The sequence below is a fragment of the Echinops telfairi genome, unplaced genomic scaffold (genome assembly GCF_000313985.2).
Source record: "Echinops telfairi isolate 266 unplaced genomic scaffold, ASM31398v2 ScPeMD7_7424;HRSCAF=8462, whole genome shotgun sequence".
In the NCBI taxonomy this organism is placed as follows: domain Eukaryota; kingdom Metazoa; phylum Chordata; class Mammalia; order Afrosoricida; family Tenrecidae; genus Echinops; species Echinops telfairi.
Genome location: NW_022111324.1, coordinates 85032633 through 85040277, shown reverse-complemented (window position 1 = coordinate 85040277; position 7645 = coordinate 85032633).

Genomic DNA, 7645 nt, shown 5'->3' with positions numbered 1-7645 from the left:
AGTGCCTTTGGTTTGTGGCATCCCATCCACACATTTGGTTCCAGAATGTTCATGCCAGCACCAGTTTCCAAAGCAACAGTGGCCTTGAAGGAAGAACTAACAAATGGCTATGGACACAATTAGCTAGCAGAGAGCAGTTGTCACTAAGCACCCAAAACCAAATCCTGAATTCTTCTTCATAACATCCAGCTTCTATGATTATTGGCTCAGCATACTGAATGAATAAGCATGGTGAAAAAATACATAAGTTTGCTTGCATGTGATATCAGTGATATTGTTCTAAAATTTGAGCATTCTGGTGGGTCACCTTTCTTGGAAATAGGTACAAGTATGGATCTCTTCCAGTCTGTTGACCAAGTAGCTGTCTTCCAAATTTCTTGGCATAGATGAGTGAGTGCTTCTAGTGTTTCATCAACTTGTTGGAATGTTTCCACTGGTATTCCATCAATTCCTGAATTCTTGATTTTGGCAAAAGCTGTCAGTGCAGCTTGAGCGTCTTCCTTAAGTACCATTGATACTTGTTCATGTGCTACTGCCTGAAATGGTGTAATGTTGACTAGTTCTCTTTGGTTCAGTGATTGTGTATTTCTCCATCTTCTTTTGATCAAACATGAAGCTACGTGTTGAGGGGAGGGGAGGGCGGGCTGACCACCAGGTAGTGTGGAGGAGAGATTGAGCATGCTCTTGGGATCATTAAGTGGTGGAGGGTCTTTACTGGAGTGCAGCGGGAGGGTAAAAATGACCTAGGGCATCTTGGGATATTCTGGGAATCCAGGCTGGGTGCTATAGAACTCTGGGACACTGAATCCTGGATCTTTGGGGGCCACATTGTGCTACAGATGCTGCATTGGGAAGACCCCATATGGGAACCCCACTGGATGAACTGGACTCTGGCCTAGACACACTTGTAACCTGACTACTTAAGCTGGAAAAACGCCTGTTGCCTGAGAAAGCAGAAGACAGTTGTACCAAGAGCGAGGTACTGCTGGTTGGAGAATAAACAAGGCTTTGCTACATCAATGGACTGTATGCTGTATTAAGGTACATATTATTCTGGCAATCCTGTGATGGACATTCTGTTATATTCTGCTTATGCTTGTTCATATTAGGGTGTATCTCAAAAGTGTGTCGCCATTGGGGCTCACTCTCTTGAACTGTGTTGTGTCTTTATTTTTGAGTAGGTGAAACCCAGTAATGTTGAGTCTATAGGGAAAGGAAATATAACAAGGGTTCTGGGGGAAGGGGTATACAGAGGGGTGAGGAAGATAAGAGGGAGATGATGTCAAGAAGTCCAGGAAGGAAAAGTATGTTTGGAGACTGATTATGGAAGCAATTGTACATTTATGTTTGACATGATTGAACTATGGAATGACATGACATATTGACTAATCTCCAAGTTAGAGCAAATAATTAAAAAAAGCATAGATATAGGAAGGGGTTTGGGGCTTACACTAATGCTTAGCTTCAACTTAAGCATAATCAGTCCTTATATCGTGACACTGCTCTATATTCACCTTCATAAAATGATCACTGAAGATAAGGTGGTACAGCAAAGTATGGTAAAGAAAGTAGATGGTCCCCGGCTATCAATTAGAATAGTGTTTTGGGTCTTAAAGGCTTGTATTCAAACAAGCTGCCATCTAAGTGAGGAGTCAACTAAGTCCATGTGGAAGAAGCACACCAGCTTGTGCGATCAAAAGGTGACAATTATAAAATACGAATGTGATGAGGAGAAACCATCAGAGATAAAACTCTGAACACCCACTTTGTTGAGGGATATGAGGGATGGTGGGAGCCCCAAACCCATCGATATAGTATCTAGTCAGACTGAGCCATAGGCCAATCAGCTCTAACCACAGACAAGAGTCTCAGTCTTATTACCAGGCAAAGACCATTGTAATCTTGATTATGTTAGATCCAACTTGACACTTTCCCCATTGACCACCCTATAGACGCGACCTGAATTTGTTCTGGGTGCAAGTATCTCTTACTTGTTCCATGACAGAAATTTCTTCCCTGGATTTTGGAATGTTGATGGGGGCCTTTTTCTTCTTACACATTATTTGTATTTTTTGTCTTTGTACTATTATGATTTTATTCTTACTACCTTAATGCAATTTTGCTTTTTATTGTTTTCTGTTGGGTCTCCCAGCTGTGAAGCACAGGAGGAGTGGATGCATCACGATAATAACTGATACAAGGGGTTACAGGGAATACAGGAGTGGGGGTGGGTGATAGGAAGGGAAAGGGGATCTCAGGAGTAAATAATTAAGGCAGAGGGGGAAGCATTAGAATGGATTTTGATTGCATAACTCTTTAAAAAAGTGCTTAAACTATGGGGTGGGGAGATGCTCTAAAATTGATGTGGTATAATTCTCCTTGATATGATTGAGCAATTGGACTATTTTATTGTATGATATGTAAGCGACATGCCAATAAGGCTCTTAGGGAGAATGCATGGATAATCACTGGCCATTGAAATGGGAAAGTTGGGAACAAAGAGGAAGGTGTGGGAGTCAGGACACGTGGATGTGGTGATAGAAATGAGCCTGGAGATCTCATGATAGAATTTTGCAAAACCAACAGCTTGCTCATAGTAAATACCTTTTTCCAACAACACACAAGACAACTCTATATGTGGACTCCTCTAGAGAAGATACACATAAATGAAATCGACAACATCGATGGGAAGAAACAATGACTCAATATCAGCAGCTAAAACCAGGGGTGGGGTGTGGGGGGATGGGGGCAGTGGGGGACTGACTATGGAACAGACTATCAATTGCTCTTATGTAAGTTAACATGAAAGCTGAAGACAATGAAAACAAATGCACAAGAGTCAAACGAACTTGAGTCGTTCCCACCTGAATTTAGAGAACATCTGACAGATTTGCCTCATGAACACTAATGATAGAAGATAAGATATGCTGTGGAAAAGATTCCGTGGAAAATTTTCAAGACAGCTACTTGGCAACTGACTGGACAAGATCCATCTTTGTACCCATTTGAAAGAAATGTGATCAAGTAGAATGCTCAACAATTGTTGGATGATCTTCAGCAAAATTTTACTTGCTTGTGAAACGAGTTACATTGTTCTATTGTTTGGGTGGTCACCATGTGAGCTCTGATACTTTTCCCTTCATCATACTTGGATTTGTTGTTTTCTTATTTTGACCGTGGGTCACACAGGCTACTGTGCTTCTTCCATGTGGACTTAGCTGACACCTTACTTAGATGGGTGCTTGTTGGAATACAAACCTTTAAGAGAGCAGACGCTATTCCAATGGATAGCCGGAGACCATCTATTTTCTCACCACACTTTGCTGGAGTGCCCTTATCTTCAATGTCCTCTTCATGAAGGAGAGTATCTAGCAGGGCCATGTTATAAGAACTACCTATTCTTCAACTGGGTGCACCTAGAATTATGTGGGAGCCCAGAATCCATCTGCTTGCCCACAGGTTATGAATGACTTTGGTTTATTTTTGGTGGTCATATTGTGACAAAAACCAAAGCCAACAACAATAAACAAAAGCAAACAAACAAAAGAAATAAAAAGAGAAAATATTGTCTATTATCCGCCTAGGCTATAAGGCAATTGCACTGATAATATCAATAATTTATCCAGTGATAACAGAATTTAAGGTACTGTTAATATGAGGCATTTATGACAGCTGTAATCCATGAGTTGTAGCTTTGAACAGATGGATTTCTTAATTGATTGAACTCTGTTTACCTTGAGCATGGGGGTTGGTGCTAGAAGAAAATTTCCTGTATCATTTCTTACAAGGGCACACCCTTACCTCTGAGATTAAACCTATTACATTAATGTAAGGAGAGAATTTCGGTGCTTAATATGTAGTAGTCCAGGTTTTCTTTCATAGGACACCCATTAAGCCAAGGGTCCTTCCCACACAAGGTCCCCAAACTGCCATTTCCACAGTCTTAGGGTGACCATCTTTTGCTTCCACGCCCATTAAGGTATTTCCATCCTCAGTCGAAGGGTATAGGTTGTTTCGTGATAGGGCCCAGTTTGTTCAGTTAGGCTTCTATGTTGTGTCTTTCTGATGTGGCCCTTGGGGAATGCCACGTTACCTGTCAAGCCAGAATCTGAGGTCAGCATGGTGTTTAGTCTATGGCACAGTTCACCAAGGTTTGAGTAGAAACACATTCAAAATGTCTATCCATGACCATCGACCTGGGTTTATTCTCCCTTTAAGTTATCTACAATTACTGTTTAGCATCCCTTTCTGATGCAATGTTACTTCTTTCCATATACCCACCATACTCACCAACAGAACCATCCGTGCCTCCTCTGTAATGTAGATGCTCCCCTCCTCTGGTCTTAACTTGATTTTCTAGTAAGGACATCTTCTCATTCCTGTGGAAAGTCTTTTGATTTGTGATAGTTTTGTCTCCATATTGTATAGCACCACGTGGATGGGCTTCTCCTTTTTCTCCCTTGAGGTTTCCTCTTTCTTTTAAAAAAAAATTATTTTATTGGTGGCTTGTTCAACTCTTATCACAATCCACACATCCATCCATTGGATGTCAAGCATATTTGTACATTTGTTGCCCTCATCATTCTCAAAACATTTGCTTTCTGCTTAAGCCCTTGGTATCAACTCCTCATTTCTGCCCCCTCCTCATCGCTCCCCCCCCACATGAACCCTTGATAATTTATAAATTATTATTATTTTGTCATGTCTTACACTGTCCGATGTCTCCCTTCACCAACGTTTCCATTGTCCACCCCCACAGGAGGTTATATGTAGATCCTTATAATTAGTTTCCCTTTTCTTCCCGAACCTCCTGCCACCCTCTGGTATTGCCACTCTCACCACTGGTTCAGAAGGGATCATCCGCCCTGGATTCCCTGTGTTTCTGGTTCCTATCTGTACCAGTGTACACCTCTGGTCTAGCCAGATTTGTAAGGTAGAATTTGGATCATCATAGTGAGGACAAGGAAGCATTTAAGAACTAGAGGAAAGTTGTATGTTTCATCGTTGCTAACCTGCACCCTGACTGGCTCATCTCCTCCCCATGACCCTTCTGTAAAGCGATGTCCAGTTGCCAACATAGGCTTTGGGACTCCAATCTGCACTTCCCCTCATTCACAATGATATGATTTTTTGTTCTTTGATGCCTGATACCTGACCCCTTCTACACCTTGTAGTCACACAGGCTGGTGTGCTTCTTCCATGTGGGCTTTGTTGCTTCTAAGCTAGATGGCCATTTGTTTACCTTCAAGCCTTTAAGACCTCAGATGCTATATCTTTTGATAGCCTGGCACCATCAGCTTTCTTCATCACATTTGCTTATACACACATTTGTCTTCAGTGATCGTATCGAGAAGTGGGCCCACAATGATATGATTTTTGGTTCTTTGAGGTGGTTCTCACCAAGTGTATGTAAGGGGGCTCATGGTCAATAGGCAGACATTCTACCTCTTTGGAAATTCATCTGTAAGTTTTGTGTAATTGGTGTTTCTCCTTATAGTAGTAGACTCACAATTTTAGTATTTTTGTGATTGACTTACTTCACGCGGCATGATGGTTTTCAGGTCCTTGCATGTCATGCAGTGTGTCATCACTGTGTTTTAGGGATGCATAGTTTTCATTGTATGTACTACAATTTATTTATCCATTTTTCTTCTTTTGGGCATTTGGTCTGCTTCCAGTTTCTTGCCATTGTGAACTTTGCTGCTCACATTCTGTCTTGTATTTCTTTGGGGTATAAGCCTAATAGTGGTTGAAGTAGTTAGTTTATTTTGCCAACCTGGCCAATAAACACAAGTGGGGTTAATTGAAGGTCGGAGGGATAAATGGCTCAGTTAGCTTTGCCTTTCTAATTCTCAGGTCTCTTGCTTTCTGATAGTCAGACCAGGGTGCAGCTGCCTTAGCCAGTTCTCTGCTTTAGCTTCCAATGCTCACTTCCTGCAAGACATCCCTGAGGAGAAGCCCCATGGACCTACCTCAATGCAGCCCTGGGTGCTGGAGCACCCGTGTGGAGACCCCTGCCAGCACTGAGATGCTTACACATTCACTGACTCAGCTTTCCTCCTGCAGTCGGCATCATTGTGTCTGCTTTGTGAGATGGGGGAGGACTTTGTGGTTTGCTGTGGGACATATGGCTTAATGGGTTAAAGTTGGACTTGTGGGCTTGGATAACACTGGGTGGATGTTTTCTTGATGTGCACTTAATCTTTATATAAAGCTCTCTCTTATACATGAGTTTCTGTGGATTTGTTTCTCTAAAGTACCCAGATTAATACAGTGGTATTGCTGGATCGTATGGAATTTCAATTCCAAGCTTCATTAAGTATTGCTATATCATTTTCCATAGTGGTTGTATTTATTTACAAGTCCACCAACTGTGTATACAATCTCTCCACATCATCTCTAGCACTTGATTTTTTTTCCATTTGGGCTTGTATTTTGGGTGTAAAGTAGTAATTCATTGTGGTTTTATTTTGCAGCTCCCAGATGACTAATGATTGTGGACATTTTTTCATGTATTTTTTAGCCATTTTATTTCATTTTTTGTGAAGTCTCTGTTCATGTCTTTTTCCCATTTCTTAATTGGGTCATTTGTTATTTTATTATTGCATTGCTGTAGAATTCTGTATTATTTGATAGTTAGACCCTTGTCCAAGGTGTGCTTGGTAAAAAATTTTTCCCAATCTGTGGACTCTTGTTTTACACTTCCAATGAAGTCTTTTAATGTGTAAATGATGCAATTTCAGCATGTCCCATCTTTGACAAATATCTGCTATTTTTCCTTTTTTTCCTTTCTGAAATTCTTATTTTATGTAAATTATTCCTCTTGATTATGTCACATATAGTTCTTAGGCTTTATTCAGTTTTTTTCATTATTATTTTTTCCTGATTTTTCTTCAGTATATTGTTATTGAGAGATGTCTTAAATCTCACCAATTGGCCTTTCCAGCCAATAAATTTATTCTTTTGCCCTTTAAATATAATACTTATTTGTAAAATCTTACTATTTATTTTCTGGGTTTATATTTGCCACGTTTTTGTGGTTTAAAATTTTTCTTTTTTTTTTTGTTCAGTTTGTCTTTTAAAATTTTTCCTGAATTTTAAAACTTTTTCTTGTAGTTTCTTGATTTCATAAGCATCTCTCTTGATCTTTCAATCTATTGAAGATATCTAAATATATTTGCGATGAATTTCTTATCAGGTAGTTCCCATGCCATTTCTTCCTTGGGAAAGTTTTCTGACTTTGTGTTCTCGTCATTTTATTTGAAGCTGTCTTTTATTTCTTTGTGTAAACTGAAATTTTCCATGGTATTGGAGATATTGTTATGTTGGATTTGTGTTTAATGGTGGATGTATGTTCATGTGTTCTTAGGAGCTTACCATTTGCCTTTGGATTTGTGTGATACAGAATTATGTACACAGTTCTCTTTTGTTGGTTGCGTTGTGCAGTTGATGGTGATTTGCTGCTGTTGGCTTCTGTACGCCATTAATTAGCTTGCACAGGAATGGGAACAGGCCCTTGACCAATGGGCAGGCCTTCAGGAAATAGGAAATACTAGTGTGTTGGGCCATATGGTCCCATTTTCTGTCTCCCATGAGACTGTGTTTACAGAAATAAATGGCAAATACCAGACAAAGGGAATAATAA